Below are 25,756 nucleotides of genomic sequence, written 5' to 3' on the forward strand. Positions count from 1 at the left end.
TTCACAACTATTCAGCAGACTACTCAAAATCCAGCTAGCTAAAAAAATAAGCAAAAACAGTTGAAAATTTTATTATTACTGCTGTAAAAGCTGCATTTTAAAGATAATAATGAAAATGCTAAAACTAAATTTCCTTTCCTGTGTGCATTTCTGTTGAAGCCTGTAGTAGATACTGTGGAAGTAAAATGAAAGCATTGTTTGTGTAATAGTCTTAACATTACCCTGAAAGCAAAACCAAAACACAAATCTACTCAAACATGCAGCCATAGTAACCATCAGCAAAATCTCAGGAAAGCATAGTTTCGTTATTCCTATAGACCTGAAATTTTGAATTAAATTTTAAAATAAATACAAATTTAAAAATTTCTGTTAGATCTGTGGAGTTTCTTTGAAACAGGGGAGAAAATATATGACCATAGCAGATTACAACTATGGCTGGTTGAAAAGAGTAAAATCACTTGTATATGCAGTTGCCAGGTGGTCATGAAGTGCAGAGCTCCCCTTTGGAAGGCTTCAAGACAGCAAAGGCCACAAATGCAACTTACTCTAACTACAGTTTGCAGAATGGCTTTCTATGAAGTATTTTCTTACTCTCGTTGTGAGGAAGGGTATTTCTACTTAACATCCACAGGACATCATACATCATGTGTATGAGATCAGTACCCCCTGCTCCTGACCCTACATTACATGGCTGGCATAACCAATGCCATTCTATAAGCCAAGCAGCTGCTCTCTGTAACCAAGCAGGTAATGTATTTGTTCACTTTCCCTCATTATCAGGCCCTGAAGGTCCTATGAACCAAGCAGACAAACCAAAGAGATTTCTTCTTCCCCTCCCAACCCGCCTCAAGGTTGCTGGGTGCCAGGATAATTACTCCCTTGCCTGCCAGCCCTGGAGGCCCCAGGCACCCAGCCAGGGAGGTGCTGTTGTTGACCCTGAGGGAAGCCTAACAGCACACAGAGCTGTAATTGTAAGTTAGGTTGTATTATAAATGCTGTATTAGGATACTTCTTAATTGGAGTACCTTCATTCTCCTTCTAGAAATCCAATGCCATTCTAGCAATAAATTCTTTGATATACTAATTTTAATAGTTTGCTAAGAAAATAAGCTTTAATTGCTACTACAGGTTATCATCATGATCATCCTTCTGCCTAAGATCCCTAAAAGAACCTGTCTGTCCCCTTAGCATTGGGTGACACGGGTATAAATATCTCAGGACTGAATACATGAATTCAGTCTGTGTGTATGTCATATATATATATATATATCTACCAAGCAGTGGGAATGCCCAGTTCTTAATGGAGTCTTCTCTGCCTGGACTAGACACCTTTCTTCAGACTCCAGGGGACCACAGACCAATCACATCCTGTACCACATACACTTTCTACAAGTTCAGCACCTTGCCCCAAATGCCAGCGTCGGAAGTGAACAAAGCGTTCCATACTATCAGTCTCAGAAGTTACCAAGGTCATTGTTTCTACTATAGCTCAGACAGCTCAGTTCCCCTGGAAAATACTGTTTTTACTACCAGTGTAGAATAAAACAAAGGACAACAAGACATTCCTCTCTTCTCTGAAAGATGAAGCAGCACTCTGGAAAAGCTGCTGTCACCTCAGTAATACACCAGTCCCCATCCTGCTCCAAGCTGCCAAATCAATTATGGCAACAGCTGAGCTTTCCACATTTAGGGCGTGTTAGTTGTAGTACTCCAGTTTCTGACTCATCCTCACTGACAGGACAGCTGGAGAGGTTAAAGACATCTGACAAAGGCATTTTGAGTCACCCCACTATCTAAAGGATAAAATCAGCATGATTTGAATCAAGAGTCTAACCCTTTAAATACTCATTTGAGATAACTCATGTAAGCCATCATTGCTATACTTATTAACTAGCACAAGGATTTGAAGAAAAGGCTGCATCATAGAAGAAAATAATATCAAATCAGTGAAGTAAGTGAACATGCTTTTTCAAAAAAGCTTGGCTAACCCACCAAGATTTGGATACTGACATGCCAGATATGACATATTATGCGCAGGTATTTAAGCCTCATTTTCCTGAGCATTCTTACAGGGAAGATCCAAATGTGGATGCAATGCTCATTTGAGTGTTGAAGGGTCCTAACACAGTATTTGCTGTGGTGATACAGATAAAGTAGCATCAGTTCTGCTGGTTCCTTCTTTCTTGATGTAATCTAGGTTTGTGCCAGTGACATGGTGCTCTGCTCATCCCTGAGTGGCTGTTGATGAGAACAATACCAGTGCAAAGCTGTTTATACTGACTTAAACACATATAGAATTCTCATTTCAAAACCTTTTCTACCATGAGGGAAAAGGAACTGTGTTAGAAGACACCAATACTAAATACCTAAGTATTATTACATTGAAGACTGTGGGTGTATGCAGCTCTATTTAGATACTGGTCTGGATCTGGTAAAGAATACAGAGATATTGCATTGAATCAATTACTCAAGACTTTTTTTAAAGCCATGCATAGGCATTGTCAGACACCACAAATTTAACTACAGTGTTACTGAATTAAGCATGTCATACACTGACAACAAAAGTTTGGGTTTTTTTCAAGGAAGAATAAAATGTTTTGTTGCTGCATAAACAAGTAAAGGACCAATTCTTAATTTATAGTTTAAAGGTTTATGGCAAGAGTCAGAGGCTGACATACACGGTATATGCCTGGCCAGTTCTGTGTACTATTTTATCTCTTTTCTAAAGGGAAAGCTTCCTAGGGCAAGCTGTCAAAGCATTGGTAAAAATGGAAAGAGCCATTACATCTAGCCCTACCACCTGTTTTCTTTTTCCACTGTGGGATCACAAGATCTATGACTTGCTTAAAAGTAGTTTAAGTTCAAGGCTCCACCAGTGGAAGCATTACTTGTGAAGTATGCTCAGAAATCCTTGGGAGCCCGCTGCAAAATCTGCAGTTTGTGAACTGCAGGCAGCTGTAAATTTGTTGGTATTTTTAGATCAATAATTACTGAGGTAAAGCAAGAAGTAGCAACCTCTGCTGCTTTGTAAATATACAATGCTTTATATCACGACATCCCAAAAGAACAGTGCTGTTTTGGATGAAGATTATCAAGTGAAAATCACCCACCTCTCAGAAAATATAACTTGCTAGCTGAACAGGAATATATCCTCTTTTAGGCTTCTTAATTTCTTAGTGTCTTGGAAAACACATTCAGATTCTCCCCAAGTCTGAGACATTTCACAGACATTATGCCTGCCCTAATCAGAAATAAACTTTTGCTCTTTGCTTTCCACAAACCACAAGTCATTTTAGCAGAAACAAAAATGTCCCCCACAGACATTATCAACAACTGTCACAAATGCTGATTTTAGATTAAAAGCTTCTAAATAAGATTTTTATTAAAAATAGAGGTTGGTTGATTTTGTAGTAGTAGTGGAATGTGTTTGGGCAAAATGAACCACAAAATTTTATGATTGATTTTTATTGTTAATGACTTCACACAACAGTATCTTAGCATCATCATTTGATGTAGTCTAAAAACATTTATAGGCAGATGAACTGTAAGGAATGTGACCAAGGAAAAAAAAGCCAGCTCATGCTGTAGGATGGAACAGATAGTTCTAGCATACTAAAAATAAAAAGAAAGCATTAACTCATCATGTGCTGTGCAACCCCAAATTATTTAGAAGTGTTCCAATAAAAGGTAACCATTATAAAAGTTTAGAACCTATTAAAAAAAAGCAACCAAAAGTGACTGAAGCCAGCCACATGTCTCCTTGCATAAAATAAGCAGAAGTTTTAACTAACAATTTAGTTTCTTTGATTTTATGCACACATTAGGATAACATTCATCCAGTTATGGAGTTTTTCTTGGTAACATGATTAGTAACCATGCCAGACAGGAGTTGAAATGCAAGTGATGAGCAAATTTTGGGTTGTACACAGCCCACAGCTGTGTTTTTCTTAAATGACTGACTTGTTTTGCACATCAGCTGTAGTAACTTCAATTTTAACCCCTGTGTTCATATTACTGTGCTGATGCACATTCTCTCTCAAACTGTATGAGCAAAGCTGTAAAAAAGGAGAGTTCTTCACTAAAGCAAAGGATCCTATCAGCAAGTCAAATTGTTTGATATCACAGAATCATGTCATTTCAACTATATGTTAATTTTCAGCATTTTTGGAAGTCACAAGCAACATGGGCGCCTCTGTGTGCATACACAGTAAACAGTCAACAAACAAATAATTTTCCCCTAACTTTACACTGAAAATAGGAACCAGATCTGGATTATTTCTTAGAATGTTTCAGCTAATGATCTTGCAATTGGAGGGAAGCCTAAGGAGACTTAGGAGAGGTAAATCTTTTAAACAACAGAAATGCTTCCAACCACAACAGAGTAGACAAATTCTGCTAACTCTAGCAGGGAAGTTGGTGAAATAATTTAATGACACCACAACCTTCTGCAAATCTTGATCTAGTTTTCACTTTGCTTATAAAGTGCTGGCTGTTTCACATACCCTGCAGCAGAGATGTGAAATCAGTTAGTTATACTCTGATTTCCTCAGAATTGGCAGCAAGCTTCTCAATCTCAGCCTTCGTGAAGTGCTCACTTGTACTATTTGGGTAAGCAGCTCCAAGAGCATACAGACTGCAAGCACTACATTTTCTTAAACTTTTGTTCTGTTCTCTTGGAGTCAAAACACAGTGGTTTGCCTATCAACTTATTTGGTCTTTTGATTCTAGCAAAGAAGTTAAAGCATGGCTACAAAATAGGACACATTTGCTCAACAACTTCTGAACACCAGCCCACCAGAAAGCATGGAGGAAAATTTATCCATGTAAAAAAAAAGCTTCATTAAATTACCATTCTACAAGATAACCTGACATCAGTAAAAACATATGCCAAAGATTAAAACACTCTTAAGCATATTCTAGACAGGCAGTTTTAAACCAAAAGACACCTGGTTCAAATTTGTCGGATTTTGCCTGGCACGTCTCAAGTATTACCTGAGCTGTCTGAAAGAACAGCAGTTGATTCAAAACAGCAAGAGCTTCATGTCTTTGTTTTGTTCAAGGAGGTGTATCTCATTAGCATGTCAGATGGTAGTTCCAGAGTCCACAATGTACGTTCATTCTAGCATACCCATATGCTGAATACTACTCAAATTCCCTTTTAAGAGCCTAACTAGAATACCTGTTCTTAACAGAGAAGTTGCACTAACAACTGGCACGTGCACTCCTTGGGTAGGGAGCCAAAAAAGCCCATTCCCACTTCAGACCAGCACTGAACCCAAGCTGCCATTCCGAGGCCTTTACTTTTGTACATGGCAGAACTCCACACTCAACAGCAAGAACTGAAATGCATCTGTCTCATGACTCACTTGGAGCAACTGTTTGACCACAACAACTTACAGTGACTGAACACACTGTCCTCATCACTGCCCATTTCTGCCTTAACTCCACTTACAACAAAAACAGAAAACCCAAGCAAACAAAAAACCCCAAAATTCACTTTTCAACTCATAACTTACCAAATAAAAACAAGTAATACCCTGAGAACCAGCAGGTCTGTAAGGAAAGAGTCTCCACAGAACCAGAAAAATGTTAGTGTTTCTCACCCTTGTTCTGTCGCCAGAAGGGACTCTTCCCAGCCTCCTTGTATCTTACTAAAACTTGCAAAAGCTCTATTTCTTGTTCTTATTCATGAATAAAAAGGACAGGTAGGGTTATGGAGCAGCACACTATTCTTAGCTATCTCATTACTCTTTTTCCACATTCAAACATATGTAATATCAACTGATCCTTCCCAACGCACCCTCCTGCCCCACAGAATACTCGTCCTTTCTCCTACTACTAATTTTCCCCTTTTTAGTGCAAAATCAGTTAACTCAAACCAGCTGTGATCACAAGCTCAAAAATGCTGAACTAGCTGTCATGAATCAGGGCAACTTCAGCCACAGCTGAAGGCAAACAGGATACAAGAAGGAAGGACATTAGTTGAGCTTGGTTACAGAAAAGCTCTCTCCTCCTTGTTACACAATGCTAAACTTCAAGATCAAGCTAAGCTTCCTTGCTTAGCTAGATCTCAAAATTCTGGAACTGTTTTCCTCCTAAAATTAAATACACTGCTCTTACTCTTTAGCTGTCCTTTTCTGTGTTTGAGATGTGTCTGCTCCAACTCTTCATTTATCAAGACCACCAACTCCAGCTTCAACTTTGGCTCTGCTTCCTGTCCCATGACATTAATTTTCCGAACTCTGAAAGGAAAAAAAAAGGCATCTCAGTGGTTGTTTTTAGGCAAAAACCCCCTCAAACAGAAACAAACAAAAAAATCCCAGCCCCAAACTTTTCCCTGTACAAGGCTGCATTTTTCTTTGAAACAATTAAATCTTTATTCTGTGTAAAGCAAAATAAAAATAAAATTTATAACTGTATGGCCCTATTTAATTTATGTTGCAAGGAATTATTGAAGTTTAGCTTAGATTATACAAGAAATGGGAGGAAGACACTGCTACAGTCACAAACAGAAATTACAATATTGAATAACCTCTAAAATGGCCTTGGTTCAGCACTGCTTAGGGACAACAGAGAGGGTAGATCTTCTTTGAATGACAGAATCAAGTAGGTTGGAAAAGACTTTGGATACCATCAAGTCCAGCCTATGACCTAATACCACCTTATCAACGAAACCATGGCACTAAGTGCCATATCCATTCTTTTCTTAAACAGCTTCAGGGACGGTGACTCTACCACCTCCCTGGCAGCTCATTCCAGTAGGAGGTTTGCTCTTAAGTGTAGGTATTACAGAGCATATGAGGGCTTTGAACTTCAGTCATTAATAACACAGATGAGTTGATCAACATCAACAAGGATCAAGAATGGGCTTCCTAACACTGTATTTCCAAATTCAGAAATTTGATTCATTGAATTTACCAAAATCCCTTTTTCAGAGAAAGGTAAATTTTCTGACATTTTCATCTTCATCTCTACATTTAACAATATAATTTTTGTCATCAGGGTTGTTTAGTGCTTTTACATGGTCCTCTCATGACTGCAGCTCTAATGCCACCAATTAATTTTTCTGCTCTTTCAGTAGGGCATACTATTTTTATACAGTCCCTCAAAAACCCTCTCCTCTCTGAAGACTCCAAACCCCATTTCTTTCAATATTTTAGTTGTATCAGGAGTTTAAAATAAATAAATCTTTTAAAATTGATTTTTTCTATTCCCAAAAAAGGATCTGGCACTTTAAAGTTCAGTAGGGAAATGAGTGTTCCCAAGTGAAAATCCAAAGGATTTAAAAAAAAAAAAGTACTCATTTAATTTAAAATTTTACCCGTGCTTGCTGAATTACAGCCCCTTACAACTAGCATGTAAAAGATTAAACTCAAGTTACATAACATTCTTGCTCAATAGTTCAGATATTAAGTAGCACAGCAAGACTTTATGTAGGATACCTTTCAGGAAGTGAATATTTTCCAGATGAGTCTAATAATAAAGATTACTCCTCAATTTCCAAATACTGAGATTACTGTGCTAACAGTATAGTGTGACTACTAAAACATTTTGTTAAACTTTGAGATTCTTTGTCTCAAGACTGAACAAATGCCAATTCAACACTTCATAATATTAACTTGAAGGTTTAAAAATAAACACATTTTCAAGAACAGCAAGTTAGAATGACCATGTGTAGGTAGTAAGAATTACTGTCATATGTGGCATATTTTCACAATGCCATGAAGAATATGCTTTTTTCAATCAGATATTTGACCCTGAAAAATATATAGCAGAACACATGAGAACTCTTCCAGTTAAGCACCTGGTTTTTCCTTTTAATTTAAACACCCACACCCCTTAACACTGAGACTACCCAAAAACTGCATTGGTACTATACAGAATGGAGTGAGAGCACTCTTACAGGGAGGTCACAAAAGTTACTTCATATTTTTCAGTGTATACACTCCTTGTTGTTTTCATATTATTTAGATCCCCATTGGCCATAAGAAAAACAAACACTGCAAAAACTCCATTAGCTGCATCAGTATTAAGTGATGATAGTTATTACTAACCCAAAAAGCTAATGAGAGTTAGAGCCTAGGGACAAATGAAAAACCTCTGAGAGGAAGAATTCCTTCCTCAACATCTTTAGGCAGGATCAAGTAGAACTGACTGTATGAATTAACTACTATGTTAATTGTAACATCTATCCATAAGCTGTGAATTCAAATGCAGACTGAGTGAGCTGGAGGCATGACAGCACAAATTTGTGTTGAACATCACCAGTTACTCTAAAGAGGAGCTGTAGGTTCTTGGGGTTTGTGATAGAACAGTTACTGGCTGAGAATACAGGGAAAACAAAGAAACAAACAAAACAAATTTTATGGGAATAGAGACCAGTAGTTTTCAACTTCTATCTCAAGGATACGGATTAATTACTTTTAAGGGACCTGCAAAAGACATCTGGTAAAAACCAAATCTAAATCTATTAATATTACAAGTGCTGTATGTGTATGTTCTTACCTACCACTTTCATGACCAGTGACACTAATTGAGAAAATGGCATGAATCTGTGTCAGGGGAGGTTTAGGCTGGATATCAGGAAAAGGTTTTTTACCCAGAGGCTGGTTGGGCACTTGAGGGCTCCCCAAAAAGGTGGTCACAGCATCAGGCTGACAGAGTTCAAGAAGTGTTTGGACAACACTCTTAGGCGTGTGGTTGACTCTTGGGGTTCCTGTGCAGGGCCAGGAGTTGGACTCAATGATCCTGATGGGTTCTTTCCAACTCCACATATTGTAAGATAACAAATTTTTCAGGAGTTCCTTTCAGAAATAGTCTTGAAACAGATTTAGACATAGAATTCAAACAAATGGTTTGGAAAAAAGTGTCTCTCATTTAAAAGCACTTGTGCAGAATTATAAAATTTAAGTCACTCAAATAGCTATGAAGCAAAAGGACTAAAACCCCGCTAGCCACACATTTAGATTACTTGACTATCAAGAGATGAAATTTCCTAAATTGGATCTGAAAAAACAGACTGAAATTTTAAGAGGAACCCATAGGAGATACTATAGTAGAGATACAGACAATGCAGAACACCTGGCCAAATGTTTTCAGAAAGTGAAAGTTTCACTATTGCTTTCATTTAACGGTTTTGTTTGTTTGTTTGGTTTTGTGTCAGGCCAAGAGTTGGACCATAAGATTGTAATGTGAGGGGTTTTTTTTGGAGGGGGCGGGGAGGAGGGAATGTGATCTGGAGAACAGACCACTTGCCACTCCAGTTAGTAAAAGTAATTTTTCCTATATCAGTTGAACTCCAGATGTTCATTCATAATGAAGCTAAGCAACATGTGAGTTATTGTTTTCAATAAGACAAAAACCTCAGAATCATGAGGTGGCATTAACTATATTAAATTCCTCTGTCCTAACATTAAGAATACTGTAACTTCCAAACCAACAAAAGAGGTATGAATCAGAAGAGTACTGATACCCAGGCAAGGATAGATAAGGTAAGGATAACCTACTAGCAACTGACCAAAATTCATTTAATATATAATTTTCAAGAGCCATAATAAAAGCCAAAATAAAAGCCTTGGAGAAGGCTACAGCTGGAGGTTTATATATTACTTATGAGAGTATTGTAATTTCAATAACATCGAAAACACAGAGATCTGACTTCAGATAATCATTAGAAGACTTGAGGAATGGTTGCACATTTTAATAGAAAAGTAAATGCACACAGTTTATGAAAATGTATATTTTTGGGCACTATGGCTACATTTTCCGCTCTTACAAAAATCAGTTTTCTCAATAACTAATTAGATCACAGTTAAAAAACCCCAAAAACTTACATAATGAACAGCCGTGTGCCTTAAATTGCCTGCAAAAAAAAAAAATACTGCTAATGAAGCAGAGGTACTACAGGGATTGTTGACAGTATGAAAACCACCAAAGCAAAGGTGTCTTGCTGGCTCCCTCCTCTTGATCATTTTAACTGCCCAGACAGGTATGTCATATTGATATATCTTATATACAAACACATTTATAAGATAAGGAAAGACATTAAATATTTAACCTGAAATACCTCAGAATAATCAGGTATAAGTAAAGAATTCTGAAGAGAAGCAATATTAACCTCCACAATATTTTACCTGTTTAAGCCAAAACTTGTCTTGGAAATCCATACAGCTGGCAAACACAGGTGGACACCAGTATGCTCCTCTGTGTCAGAAGTACTTAAGTAAGCTGAACATAATGACACAATTTTAAACCATAGGAAGTTTTATGTTTCAGCATCACTCTGGAGCTATGGTTACTCACTGCCTCAACAGAGCTATTGATGCCTCATTGTTTCTGCATTAAGATCAATAATTTCCTTTCAAAGGGCTCTTTTTCCCTTGAAAGTTCAAGGGAAATATTTCAGTGGATCTTAAAAAAAGCCTAGCATTTACAGAAGAAAAGATGAAGGGAGATTGGAATGTTGTAAGCAACATTAAACTCTTTAAAACAATCATGCTCCTGTAAAGCCTATTTACATGAAAACAGAGATCTGTGGAGATAAAACAGGGCAAGTAAAGAGACCATTACTGACACATTCTAACACTTCATTAGTTAAACTGCTTTTAAGTGTAATCGTTATCTCAAACAGGAAATAATCCTGCATAAAGTAGACCTTGTAAAGAAGTTTCTAATATCCCTCACTCAGTAACTGGAAGGCAACAATAAATGTTGTCCCATGAAGCATTGTACTGCTGATGCACACAAATTAGTTTTAAAGCAAACATGACATGGTGATAGATTACACCTGCTTATACCTGAAACATGGATGACCTTTAGGTTCCCAGAGTTATAAATCTGGGTTTCACTTACTAAAAACGTGCTCTAAATTGATGGTGAAACACGCCAGAGGCACTGCAAAGCAAAATTTTCCACTTTAATTTAGACACATTTTGTTTCCCAATTTAATTACAATTCACATTGATTAAAAAGAACTTTACATCTCAAGTATAAAACCCCCTAGACCTGAAAAGAAAGGTGCATATGGCAAACAAGAGAGGAGGGAAATGGTGTGATTACATAGAAAAGCATGCTGTTCAGACTTGATAATGGTTACCATGTTGCTGTACATTTAGACCGTGAAAGCTCCAAGTCAGGCAGTGTTTCTATGGAGAGGTAATTCCTTTTATTAGATTAACTAATGTAGCTGGAAAAAAACCCTGATGAACGTCTGGGCACATAAGCCTTCTGAGGTCACCATGTGACCAAAAGCTTGTGTGACAGCCTGTCCCATTATAAACCAGTGTAATAAAAGACAACTACCTCCCTCCACAAACCTCAGCTGATATATATCATTTTACCACACTTAGTCTCTGCAAAGAGATGATAGTGAAAAATCAGGATACTGGTTTAGCAAGATTCATGTACTTTCATAATGCAGAATCTCTCAAGACTGTTACAGCACTTCATCAAAATGTCATGCACAGCAAAAAATCTAGGCCAAAAAAAAAAGCCTTGATATATCAGAAAGCATTACATTTTTGGGAACTCCCTAGATTGAGAAAGCAGCACCCTTACACTCTTATGTTAATTTTGTACTGTGGAAAAAGGCAGCAGGAAGAAATAGAATCCCTGGGGACAGGGAAGAACTTCATTATTGTAATGGTGTTTAATAAAAGAAATTTTTGTATTACAGAAGCTGTTTCTCTTAGAAACCATGAAGATGCGTGGGAGAGGAAGTTGGCTAACAATCATCATGAACAGATGATTCACCTGAAGAAGCAGAAATTATGTACATCCAAGGTACTGACACTGACTGTCTCCTGAATTAGCTTTAAAGATCAACTCTTCAGGAAAGTGTTCAAAAGCTGTGAAAAGGTCTCAGTGAGGTACCAGCTCTCAGCTGGCTCCTTGGCTTTCACTACTAGGGGTTCTCCAAGAATAAAAGTTGTAGAAGAACATGCTATACAGTTTAGATTCCCTGATTTTTTTACAAGGTGTTAAAGTCTGCTTAAGAAATGTATTCTCATAAATCAGTTGCACATCAGACTTAACTGAGTAACTGCAACAGGCATAAGGCACTCCAGGCATGCTACATTTTAGCCACCTTCAGGCATCTCAAAAGATGACATCTAAGCTAATGAATCTGGATTCAGGGAGCCTTGAACATCTAAAAAGTAATTTATTGCATACTGGAAGAAGGTGACTTTAGAGATCTAATTTCAAGTTAGAGTTCTTTAGTTTAGTAGTTAGACTATTTCTTGTCTACCATGCTTGATATCTGGTCACAAAAAAAGTTATTACTAAGTTGGTTAGTATTGGGATCCTAGAGATGTTATTTAGGAACGTGGTTCAACATTGCTAAAAAAGGGCAGTGCTTTACATAAATTAGCTGCAGTGGCCCAGCCTATGAAATGCAGTACACAGTAAGCTGTTAGCTACCACATTTCATTAGCAAATCTGTCCAATCCCATTAAGCAGACCCCTGTGGCAATCAACAGTGGTGCAGTTTTATGGTGGGATCGTTTTCCAGAGAAAAATTGGAATTACTGTTTTCCAGCAGTACTCAAACATACAAGGATTTTGACTGTTGAGGATGATGGTAGAGAAAACAAGTAACCTCCCACCTATAAACCAAGAAAGAATGCACATGCTCAGCTCTGAGAAATACCTACTTTAGAAGGCTTTAACATACTGTTTTAATGATCAAACTCTGGAATCAATTACATTGTGCTTTCCTTGAACCTGATGAACTAACACCTTGTCAATCTCCTCTAGATCATGCCTACCATTTTCTATGCAGGATAAAAGTCCCTAAAACAACCAAAGTGGTTGTTCCCACTGAATAAAAGCAGTCCCTAAAACAACCAAAATGATAGTTCCCATTGATTAAAAATAGTGGGAAAGAGACTAAACAAATGCTTAACAACTTACTTTAGTCAGTATCTTGTATTGTATTGAGGACAGCTAAATGAAGTAACACATAGACTCCCAAGCCTCAGAAGGTAAAAAAGCCAAGTTTATTAAAAACCACACACTTTTTTAGACAATTATGATACAGGTGGGCCTGGTCTTCAGTCAATATCCCTCACACCACTGGCTAATTGGACACACCACCCTTTTGTAAACATCCTTATGAGAAAACACCACCAGCTGCAAAGATTAGGAATTGTTTTAATTCCTTCTCTGAAATTTCCCAAAGCTTCACAGAACAATGCTTGGGAAAGTTTATCTGACTTTCTTCTCTGTCCAGCTCTCAGCATCCACAACATCTCCCTCACTTTCTCAAATGGTTCATGGAAAGGAAAGCACGTATCTGTGGCCAGTGTCCCCCACTGTGATTAGCCTAACAGCATTTTGTAAGTCAAGCCACTGAAGCAGTCCAGCTGGAGGACGATGGTCCTTCTCGGGCGTCCTGGCCAGCTATCCAGCACCGCTAGCAGTACGGAGGCACTATCCCAAGCTCTGTGGTTTGGGACAGCACCTAAGGCAAACACTCTGTGCTATGACAGCAGCGTGACCTTGTGGTAGGACGTGGCTTGGCTTATGGCTACAGTCAGCAGAAACAAGAAGAAAGCGCTCGCCAGCTGTGGTGAACCCAGATTTATTGGGTCCCAGGTGAACCAACAGCCGAAGAGGGAGGGGTTGCAACAGCTTATAAGGAGGGAGGGACACAGGGGAGGAGTTAGTCCTTGGACAAATAGAGTTTTAGAGGGGAGTGGGATACAAAAGATTGACATAGGGAGAACACCAATGGAGATAACTTGAGGGTGGGGCCCTGGCCCCGGAGCTCTGCTGGAAGTTTCTAGAGAGTTCTAGAGAGAAGGGTGGGAGCATCGAGTGACGGACAGGGCACCAGGGAGGGATTTGAGAAAGGGTACATTGATCTCCAAAGCAACTGGGGAGGAGTTGGGATAACTGGCAGCACAAGGGAGGGAAGGGAGAACCAGGGCAGAACCATTACATGATAGGGGGAAACAGAACAGTCCAGCTTATAGAGACACAACACAACAAGCCACCATTCTCTGTGTCTGAACAGAGAATTCATTCCCTCCCCCCTCCCCCATTATCAGGTTCCAAAGGTCCAGTGAACCAAGCAGACAAAGCAAAGAGATTTCTTTTTGACCCTCCTGACCGTCTCAAGGTTGCTGAGCACCATGACAATTGCTGCCTCCCCTGCCAGCCCTGGAGGCCCCAGGCACCCAGCCAGGGATGTGCTGTTGTTGACTCTGAGGGAAGCCTAACAGCCCACAGAGCTGTCTGTAAAATCAGCAGATTCTAAGTGGAGAACTTGGACCCAAACTGCTGCTGGACTGAGAGACTCAACACCTCCCCATGACTAGAGGTTTGAGGGAGTCACTGTATTCTTGTATATGAATGTGAGTCTAGATTATGATTGTTATATTGATATAGCAAACCACATATTAAGACCTGACTTGACCTGCAGAGAGTCCAGGTGAATAGAAATTGTAAAATTAATTGCATTGCAAGTGTTGTATTATGGAGTTATAAATTGTACTACACTGATTCTGCTTCTAGAAATCCTGTGCCTTACTAACTGTAAATTCCATTCTATACTAATCCTAGTAGACTGTGAAGAAAATAAAGTTTTAATTGTAACTACAGGTTAGTGTTATCATTGTTATGCCCAGGATCCTTAGAAGAACCTGTCTGTCCCCTTTGTGTCATATGACAGAACAGAAATCAAATGAGCTTGAAGAACCAGAACAAACAAGTTTGTGCACTTCTAACATTCACATTAACTAAAATGAGGTCTTTAAATTCCAAAATAAGAACACTGTTTATACAGCTCTTTAGACACAGCAGTTAGATTTGCATGAACTGTCAGCATTTCAGGGTCAGACACAAATTGTGCCTTCCAAGACAGCAATTTGTGCCTTTGAGCCTTTACATTTTTAACTGAAGATAATGTGTTAGGTGGCTCACCATGAAAAGTTTTTTTGTACCACAGTGCCAACAGAGGACTACAGAGGCTGTAGCCACAGTGTGCAACCAGAAAATCTTCATAGTAGCAATACTGACACTCTCCAGCAACACCCATAAAGGCCTCTTATATCTTACAATATGAATATGACTGACCAAGAATCCAAGGCTAGAAGATATCTGTATCTGATCTGTGAGATCGGATGCTCTAAGACCAAGCAGATGTGTAATATTTCAAACCAAGGAACAAACTAAAGCTATTATTACCTAGAAGTAATAATAATAGTAATAATTGAAGTTACTTTTCTTTTTATTTTTCACAGCAAATTTTCCTGACCTTTATTGAAAAAGGTGTTGCTGCTTTCCAGAACCATATTGCTCTTGCTTAGCAAAGCCCCATATTGTATATGTACATATTGTATACAATATGTACTCATATTGTATAAATTGTTGAAAGTAATTTAAAAGTAATGAAAAACACAAAGTTTAAGGTAAATGGCATGTCTTTGTGTGCAAATAAAAAGGGAAAAAAGAAAACAGTTAAGACTTGCATCAGCCAGGAGAATAGTACATTCAGCTGCTGAAACTGGACACAGATGTGGCCAAAGTTTTGACCTTTTATGAAAAAGAAAAAAACAAAACAGACTGAAGTTTTTCTCCAGAATATGACTAGGAGGTAGGGAGAGAGAGAAGGAGAGAAAGAAATCTCCCTTTGGAATCTGAAGGTCCTTTTCAAATATTCTAAAGTTCTAAATGGCAATTGAGGTATCCACATTTTGACAAAGACCCAGAGTGAAAAAACCCAAACACCTCCCACTCACCACAAAAACCTGTCCCCACTAAAGCCTTTGGCCTATGTTCTTCACTTCTGTACAAAGATAGCACCTGGATTCTCAGTCCAAGTAAATTGCATTATGGATCCTGATACCCCTGAGGAACTACTTTAAACACAGTCTCTAATACATAAAAGTTCTTCAGCATAAGACTAAAAACTCAGTGCTTTGAAAAGAATGACACACCTTTACTCCAGCCAAGGACCCCAAACTGAACAACTGAAGAACTGAAAAGGACAGAGTTCACAGCAAAGAAAACTTACAGAATGTTATTTGGGAGCAGAAAACAGTTAGAGGAGAAAGTTAACAAAGGAACTGAAAGATGAACATATGACAATTGTACTCTGCCAAAATCAGAAGGGCTTCTGTTACATAATGTAAACATAAACATGTACATGCATTCTTTTTCCTCTCCCAGAATCTTATCTTTTAGTCAGTACAAAGTCCTTTTCAATTTATTTTAAACTTTTTATATCTGTTTCTGAATTCTGCTGCTGAATTACCAAGCATAACATATAAAATATTTTTTACCTGTTAAGCTAAGATAAATGCAAAAATTAAGGTCAGAAGTAGTCAAGTGACAAAACACCCAAGAAAAACCAGCAACAATGAAAAAAAACCCCAACATCAAAACCCAAAGACAAAAACTTTTTTGCTGTCTTAGGGTAAATAAAAGTATTTACAAAACTTGTCACAATATTTGGAACTGTTTTCTTGCATTAGGATGTGACAGACTGGTTGCTCAGACAATTTATGCAAAAAGAAAATAGAATCACAGCAGGTTCTTCAAATGTATCTATAAAATGTTAGTACAACATTTTTACTGTGTTGACTTGCAGCTTACATGTGTATGACATGCTCCTAAGTTTTACTGTAACCAACAAAGAGAAACTAGGTATGAAAACTAATGTGAAAGAACACTGTGAGAAGTTACCATAAAAAGATGTTTCAATCTTGTAAGAGGAGAACCAAAGTAGGAACAGATTCAGCAGATCAATAAGACCTCATTGAATACAAAGTAACCTGTAACACATGAATAAATTAGACAGTACACATGATGTCCTGTAAGTGGAAACGGTGCATTTTTCTGCAGAAAAAATAAAAGGAACAGTCTTTTTACTGACAGGTTAACAACACAAGCCTTTAGACCAAAGCAAGTACTTTTTGTCCCAAGGGTATGTAAGGCTTTAAGGCAAGCCTTTAAGTACTGGGCTTTGAAGCTGTAAAGATTAATCCTGCCTGTGCAGCTAATAATTGTCCTCTGTGCCTGGGCTCTGACATACTACATTGGACAAGACAATCAAGCAAATATACCTACAGTAAAGCTGATAGAAATGTGACTAAGACAAACCAATGTATTTATTATGGTAACAGTCTTTTATAAACTCCAAAATGCCAGATTTCAGCATGTAGGGGCTTAATCTTTGCGCAGGAAAATAATGAGACCCAACTCAGAGGAACAGAGGATGCAGAGTAATTAGTTCGGTAAAGGCTAACCTATATAGAAGATAGAACAGAAGATAGATTCTTAGTAACTCTTCATTACTAGCAATTATTTGAAATAACCAAAGTAATGTAACATTTTAAATAATAGTAATCAGTTTTTAAAATCGAGCTAATTTTGTGTTTTCATTCTTGCTCTGTACTTGTCAGAAAGCTTAGCATGTCTTTCAAAACCTTATATTGCCTTTCCTGCCAGTGGAATGGCTGAGCTAGTAAAACAAATGGCCAGAATGGCACACTGCTAATCTAACAATTTGGGCCTTATATTTGAGATCTGGTTTAATAAACATATTCTGTTTTCAGCCTTTTGAGTCGAAAGAACAGCTTTAGGTTTATACAGTTTAGTTTCTTAAAAAAAAGCCAACCCAGAAAAACAAAAACCCAAATCAAAAACCAAAAAACAACCATTCAATCCAGTATCTGTCCATACAATTGCATTCAATTTTTCATTCCTATCTCTTGCCTTAGAAGACAAAAGGCAAACTAATTCTCACCTTTTCAATGTGAAAGTTAAATTACTAGACTGTGCTTTCAGTCTTCTTGACATTATAATCCAATTCTGGATGATTACTTCCACCTTGATGTAGTACTCTGATTGAGAATGATAGTGTAGAAGCACTGAGTGCTTTGGCTACTATCTTTTCACCTAAGAACACACAGAGTCCTTAGCTATTTTAGAAAACGGTATGTTGTTTAAAAAGAATCATCAATGTGACATCATTACTCAAATGGACCGAAAGGTAATCAGTAGCCTCAAAAAGACTGTAATTTTCCCATATTAATGAATTTTGTTCTCTTAATACTGTTTCAAAAGCAGAATAAAATTGACAAGAAAAATTGGCATACATCTTTCCCAAAGTGTTTGTGAGACTCAGTCAGAATCACTAAGTCTTTACCAGGAGCACTCTGTGATGCCTTGAAGTCACTGACATGATATGAATCAAGAAAAAGACAGTAGGAAAAGTATATCTGAGCCTTAAGGAGGTGCTGATGGTGGCTGAGCTTACTTGAAAGACAGATCTGATCAACTGTGTTCAAAATTACGTATACTAAGACTGCAGTTTTAGTACAATTTGTTAATTTGTTTAAAACAGAACAATTTGTGGGGTTTGGCTGTCATTGCTGTGGAGAATTTTTCCATTCAAATTATATGAAAAGAAATCTGAGTTATTTTCTTTCTAGGTCTCTTTATTTCAAGGCAGAAGATAAAAGCAAACAAAAATTCCTCTTTTTGTGATTACAAATATCATGTTTGGTGAAGATGTTGGAGTACAATTTTATATATGAAATAGCCCCCAAAACAACTGGCCCAAGGGAGCCTCCTTAAACTAAAGAGATATGACATAAAGGCAGTTTCAAATGAAAGTCTTTTTGGTTAAGAGAAAGACGTATTCAGGTTAGTCTTTCTAAGACTAAAAGTAAGCGTGTTTTTTACGTGTGCCTCTAGGTGGTGCTAACGCTATTCCAGTGGTTAAAACCACAGTTTTGGGAAACATTTCAAGCACCAGCAAAAGACTTCTGCCCCCAGCTTTTGAGTAGAGGGAAGTGCATCAATACAAGAGAGCGCATATTGATGATTTGCAACTAAGGAGAATACCCACAATTAATTTCTGATAAATGTGTTTAAATAATTTAAAGTTCTTGTTAGAACCCGCAGAAGCTTATTGTTTCAGAAATGGAGTTAAAAGCCCTTCTTTCAGCAAATGTCAAAATAAAGAGCTGCAGCATGCTGGATATTAGTTTGCTTGCTATTTGGAGCAGCATCTTACACAAGCACTAATCTAATGACTGAGTTCATGTTTATACCATATTACAGCTTGCATTTTGGTTTTGCCTGAAAGTAGGATAGAGTAATTCTCATGTTGTAGGATCTGTGGCACTAGAGTCACAGCTCTGTCTACCAACATTTTTAAGGCCTTTGAGAAACCAAGCCCTTGTAAGCCTTTAAGTATTTCGGTGAAAAAGCAAAGTAAAACTTTCTTTTTCTTCTTTTTGGAAGAGATTTGTGCAGAGTATGCAGAAAATTAAGAAGCCTTTTATGCCTGCAGTAACACAGACTCTGTTCTTTCATACTAAATAAGACATGATTATTCATTCAGACATGTTTCCTTTGGACTGTACTGTAAAATTTCTACATAGTTCAGGATACTTTTTTGTCCTCCTGCCTCATTCACACATACTTCCCTTGGCAGCCTAGGATACTTGGCATTCTGATGCTTACTTAATGGCTTTTGGATACCAAAATTGGGAACTCGCTTCTGAGTCACTGTTGTTGACTGATAATTTTCTTTTTTAGCATTACAGTTTCCAGTTGAGGCGCATTACATTTTCCAGTTGAGGCAAGGTTCAGAGATAGGTTGTCCTGTAACTCACCTCCATGCTTTATTAAATTAAAAGGAAATCTATTCAAAGCAGTGTCTCATTTGTGAGATGTAGGTGGGCTGCACAGCCTGGTGAGAGAGGAGACAGCTGGGTGGCAGCGATGTGCCTTAAACTCACCCCAGTCCAGTGCCAGCCAGGAAATGCTTTGTGCTTGGGGCCGTGCCTGGTGGAGTGCAGCATGAACAGGCTGTGAACTCACTGCCTTCCTGCCACACATCTGTTTCAGGTCAGGTCACAAAATGACCTTATGGATTCACCAGGGAGCTTGGCAGTGCAGTGTTGTCAGGGGAAGTTTTGATTTCATTGTATACAATATAGTAAAATTCCACAAATTTCTCCAAATTTAATCAATAAGGTTTATTTAACCATGGGTAACCAACTCTGTTGACCTACAAATTGCATGTGTGTTTGTATGACTGAAAACAAAAGACATGAACCAAATAAAGTTCAGAGAAACTCTGTGAATGTGTTTCTGGGCAAAATAAGAAATTTCTCATTTTCCTGAAGCCCCAGGATGGGGTGGGTGCAGGCAGGGGATGTTGGCATGCTTATGGTCGGCAGCTGAGGCCACTCCAGGAGTAATGTTTGTCTAATTTCCTACAGCAGATGATTCCTGTGATTTCATGAATACTGAATAGACAATGAAGCAAAATTATTATAAGCAGAAGAACAAGTATTTAATTTTGCTGTGGTGGGGCTCATTCGCTGAAACTTGCCTTTCCTTTGCTTTTCTTGACTCCATTATTTTCAAAAGTACCTTGTCCTAGGGCATCCCATCCATTCCACCAAACATTTGTCATCCATTAGGAATCTCTTTTGGATTAGATGTTGTGCACTGTTGGAACAACAGTAGGACTCAAGAACAGACAGTGCCTTGAAGGGTTGATCCTTTAATTTGTAGTGCAACACAGACATGTGCAATCAGCATGGGTCTGAGTGTGGTGAGCTAACCACATAGGTAATAAAAATTACTCACTCCTTATGGGTAATTAACCTGCTAATTATTCACAAAACATTTTGCTCTGTGGCAGTCTTGTAGGTTGACAGGAATCACCCAAGCTGAAAGAAACCTTTAAAAAATTTTTTTACCATTGCCTCACTTCATGTCAAATCAAATCATCTCTCAGAAGAACATTTTTGTATATACAATGAGGTAATAGTGAAAAAAGAAACTCCCTCCTTCCACATGAATGCCAGTTGTCATTTCAAGTAACCAGAGATACCCATCTATGTGAGGAATAAAGGGATATAAAGAATGTGCCTTTGAAGACCCTTTACCTGTTTCTATTTCAGATTTTAGTATTTGGATAAATTTTAGATAAGGTCTCTTTTAGATAGGTCTCTTAGTTAATGTCTCTTTTAGAAACTTAATTGTGATTCTAACCTTTTATTCCTCAACATTTATTTTTTTCTGTTGTTAAATGAGTTTCTTAATGTTTGTATTTTCTCTAAACTTATTTTGCTCATAATATTCTACAAAGTGTAACCTGTATGCCTTCTATCAGTGCATTCTTAGTACAAAAATGATGATGAGTACCTGAATCTTCTATATAATAAACAAGGTAAGTATAGAGCTGCGCCAAATATTGTGAGCTACACCGTGTTCCTGGGTGTGGGATCTTTGAGGCTATTTGGGCAGTCAGGTCCTGTTTTCTCAGGACTTCAGACCATGGTGGAGACAGCTGCTTGCAGTGGCACTGGGCTTGCTGGGGCTTCATTTTATCCTTCATCTCAAGAGGAGAGAGACTTCTGTCCATCACAACCATCTCCTTTCTCCTCTCTGCTGGGATACAAACACTCCCAAAACCAAAGCTCCCTGGTAGCTTTCTTTTTTGAACTAAGGATACTCTAACCCACCAGACCTTTTCTGTTACTTTCCCAGAATTGCCATGTTTTCTCCCTACACTGCTGCAATATGTTGCACTTTCTCTAGTCCTGTTGCAGCATTTTAAAAGCAAGAAGGAGTGGTGATACTATGAGCTATTTTGAAACCCCCAACTTTAGGTTTATAAAGTAGATAGCATTATTATCTCAAATATGACAGTGTTTGACAAATAGCTGTGCTCTGAAAAACTCCATTCTTTCCCTTAAATGACAGATTGTGAATATCTCTGAAGGTTTCTAGACACTTAAATGGTGTATGCACTGTAGCTAAGCTATAAGGATAACACAAAGGCTCCTTTCCAAAAGGGCGGGTGGAAGACAAGGCAAAAGCCTTTTAAGATTTGTTAGTTCATACTAAACCATTTGTCCATCATTCTTTTGTTGCCTTTGAAAACAGCTATTGTTCTGATGTGCAGGAGTAGTGGCACTCATATCATAATGCCCTTGATCAGTTGTGAGTTGCAGTGAATTGTCAAGCACAGGGAGAAAAAACATCTTTCAAGACTCTGCTCTGTGCTCATTACATTTCTTGTGGCAGTGTAAAAAGCACTAAAATTAGACAAAGTATCCTGAATTCATTGGAAGTACGTGCCTGCCTTATAGTGTTTTGGTATATCAGGCAAGTGATGGGGATCGTATTAAATATGGGTTTGTTACAGTCATGCTGATTGAGTGGCAATTGCCTTTTATGAAAACATATTTTTTAAAGTGCTTTCCTTTATCCTAGATTTTTAATTGCTCTTCAATTAGTGATTGCCTTGAAAATTTCAGAATTATCACCTCTATGCTTTCTTCTTTTTGCCAAAAGAATTTCCATATATGAGATGGAACTGCATTTTAACTCTCATTTTGATCCTGTCATTCAGGTATTTTGTATATTTGTTTTTATGCTGTGCTTTGCTTTTTGTATTATGCATTCAGGTAGGAAAAGGATTTTGGATTACTGTTTTCATAAATAAATAGGGAAGGGGCTAATGAAATAACTGATGTTTACCATTCCCTACTGGGTTTCAGCATTAAGAATGTAGAGATTCACAATAGAAATGTTAAGACTGACAGGAATGAGAGTGTCTGTATATAAAAGTACCAGTAAAATTAATTTTAAAAAACCCCAAAAATCAAGAAGAAGGAATAAGAGAATGGCACATGTCGATGGCATCCAGATTAGCAACTGGTAAGTACATTTATTTCCATATTCTCAAGACATTGCAGGAAGGAAAATAAAGGACAGGGTGAGATAAAGGACATGCTACACGGAAATGGAATCCAAAGCATAAGGAGAAAATCATCAGTGTCACCTTATGACTTACAGGAGTGCTACTTGGTGGAAAAGGCAAAATACCAGCATTCCTGTCAAGCCCTAACAGGCACAAAAGGTAAATCAGGGAACAAGCACATGCTTGATTTGTGATATCACCTAAGACAGATGATATCACAAATAGCCAGTGTCCCTTGTCTTGTCACTGAAGTGTCCCTAGCCAGACTGTTTGAAATGAGAATGGGGGTGTGGGAGAATCCATGTGAGTGAAATCAAATTTGTTTCTGTTACCATTGGTTATTATAAAATTGTATGCTGAGCTTTTTGCGACAAGAGTATTGCAAAAAGCCTAACTATTTTGTGGCTGTGCTCAGATCTATAGATATCCAAGAGGTAAATGAAGAACAGAAAGTATTATGCACAGTTATTTTTTTGTTAATTTTCTCTACATACAATGTGAGCTTTGTAAACACTGGTGTAAACTTTTCAGCTACTTTCTGTGTTAGAAACAAGTTATCCCAGAATATTACATTACCTATAGGATGGTGCTAAAGCAAAATACAGGTTGGGATCCAAACGTATAAAAGATCTTTTTACTTCATATTTGGTAAGGGTTTTCAAGCCTAATCCATTCAGTTTCACTTAATTTCTTTGATTGTATCTTTGCTTATATTCGTGTCACAAAGATGATAAAAAATACGTAAATTGTATTTTCACCATTTAGCATGCCAGAAACTGAAGGTGAAGCTCAACAGCAGTTTATAAGTGAGTCTATCAAAGACTTCACAAGGAGTCAAAGAGCCAAGTCAGCTGATAGCTTATATATACCTGGACTAGTCTGTCATGCACTTCATCCTAGACATGCTTTTCACCCTGCTGCTAAAGGAGTGCAAAATTTTCTGGAAAACATTACCACAGTTCTGCTTGAGTAAATTGGGGTCATAGAAGATTTGTTTGTTGTATAGACTACTTTGAGAACTTTGAAGGAGTTGTTGCCAGTAGGAGTTTGCAATTGCCAAGTGTGCTGGGTGCTATTTTATTGAATTGCCAGATTATGAGAAAAAAGTCACACCAATGGTCTCACCATTCTTTCATTTATGCACTATTTGACACAGAGTAAATAGGCAGGATGGGAAAGCTGGAAATTAATTTCTGCAGAGAAGCAATGGTTTTGTTTTGTTGGTTTGTTTCCTTTTTGTTATTTTCTTCCCTCCTTCAAAACACAGATGAAACTAAAAGATACCAATTTGGAATGCTCTGGGTTATATCTTGCTAGGTGGATGGCCAATTACTGTGAATGAGTGTTTTCAGAGATGGAAAACATTTCATCTTTTATTGAGGCCAAAATGTGGTCTTCATTTGATCTTCTTAATGGCATCTGACAATGAAGTTTAAAACGCAATATAGAGATAAAATGCCAAGCACAACCGTATTACAGTGCATCTACTGCCTTCTCTGTTGAATTCATAACAGCTAAAATTTTCTTTCCTTTTGTTTGGAGGAGTGATATTACCTTCAGAGCAGTCATGCTGCTTTCATGATTTATGACTTCTGTACTGTGTAATGGTGATTCTTACCAGAGTTCAGGAAGTTTAGTGGAACTCTGCAGAAGAGTAGAAAACAGAAGAGGTTAAAAGAATAATCAAAGGATTTACTATCTGACCTTTTTAGCGTAGCTTGTAGTACTTCAGTTTTTATTTCTTGCATCATTACTTGTGATGGAGTGAAATATTGGATGACCTAGGAGTTAATATTTATTTGTACTATGGGGGAAACCAATGTTATATTACTGCTAATTTTTACAGCACATATATATACACCTGCCTTAGTTGCTCACCCCTTGCGGAGGATGGAGCCGAGTAAATACTTCGAGTGCAAGTCATCTGATTTATTTCAGATACAAGACTTTTGGAAGTAATGGGGTATAAGTAGAAGGCACACTGCTCAGTATTTACTCAGCCTTGAGGTTTGTTGCCCACAGCATAATCTCTATGGCAGTCATCTTCCCAAAGAAAAGGAGATTGCTGTCAGAGGTGCCCAATGACATTTCAAATGCCCGATGGAATCCCTGAAGGCTTTGCCCATGTGGAACAAATCCTACAGAATGCTGTCCTGTACAGGCAACTGAGGCCAAGTGGGATACATTAGGACCTGTAAAATGACCCTAGAGAATAAACTAATCATTTTCTGTTTATTTCAGTTTATTCTGCTTTTGAAAGATTTGCTATATTTTACCTCACCCTGTCTTCTAATTTTGTTAGCTTCCCTAACTAAGAGTGTTTTCTACTTCTCATTTTTCTTATTGCTCTGCTCTACACTTGTCTAGTTGTTCTTAATCTTCCTTGAATTTTGATCAACAGATACATTTTATAGAAAATCTCTTGATGTTGGATGGAACAGAAGGATCCCTTTGTAAATCTTGCAATCTGTAATCCTAAATAGAAATCTAATGTATCTTTTTTTTAAAATTTATTATAACAACAGCATGAAGTTATTAACTTGTGTTTCACTTGTTATCCTTTATAGCTTTCCAATCAGCTCCCACAGAACTGTGATGTTTTCAGCAGCTTATAATTCTGTTTCAAATAAATTATTTTATAAAATGTTTCATACCTGAATAACGCTTTCTTTTCTATGTATTTCTGTATTGGGAAACGCAGATGAGAAAGACAGATATTTACTTTTCCTGAACAAAATAGTTTTTTTGATCTAACATGATTTCAATCCCTTCTAGTTTAGTGTTGCCAGTGTTTTTATTTAGTGTACTCTGTATAATATCCCTGAGGTGGCTAATATGAATACTGAACATATTGCATGCCGGGAAGACCCTTACAGAACTTTAGAATTTATTTGGTAGGAACAAGTAGGCAATAGATGCTTTGCTAAAGTCAGTTATTACATTGCCCTAGAAGAAAGATAGAATGGTTTAAAGCAATGCATTCTTGAAAAATTCCCAGTCTCCTCTTTTTCTTCT

General features: G+C 37.6%; 1 long non-coding RNA gene across 2 annotated transcripts in view; it reads left to right on the forward strand.

Moving 5' to 3' along the window:
• LOC136553996 (uncharacterized) overlaps positions 1–25,756 on the forward strand; it is a 129,588-nt gene that overhangs the window by 1,899 nt on the left and 101,933 nt on the right. For both annotated transcript variants that reach the window (XR_010783265.1, XR_010783264.1), the window contains exon 2: positions 11,675–11,781. This is a non-coding gene — a long non-coding RNA (uncharacterized lncRNA). The remainder of the gene's footprint in view (positions 1–11,674; positions 11,782–25,756) is intronic.

Source organism: Molothrus aeneus, chromosome 3, assembly GCF_037042795.1.
Source record: "Molothrus aeneus isolate 106 chromosome 3, BPBGC_Maene_1.0, whole genome shotgun sequence".
NCBI classification, from domain to species: domain Eukaryota; kingdom Metazoa; phylum Chordata; class Aves; order Passeriformes; family Icteridae; genus Molothrus; species Molothrus aeneus.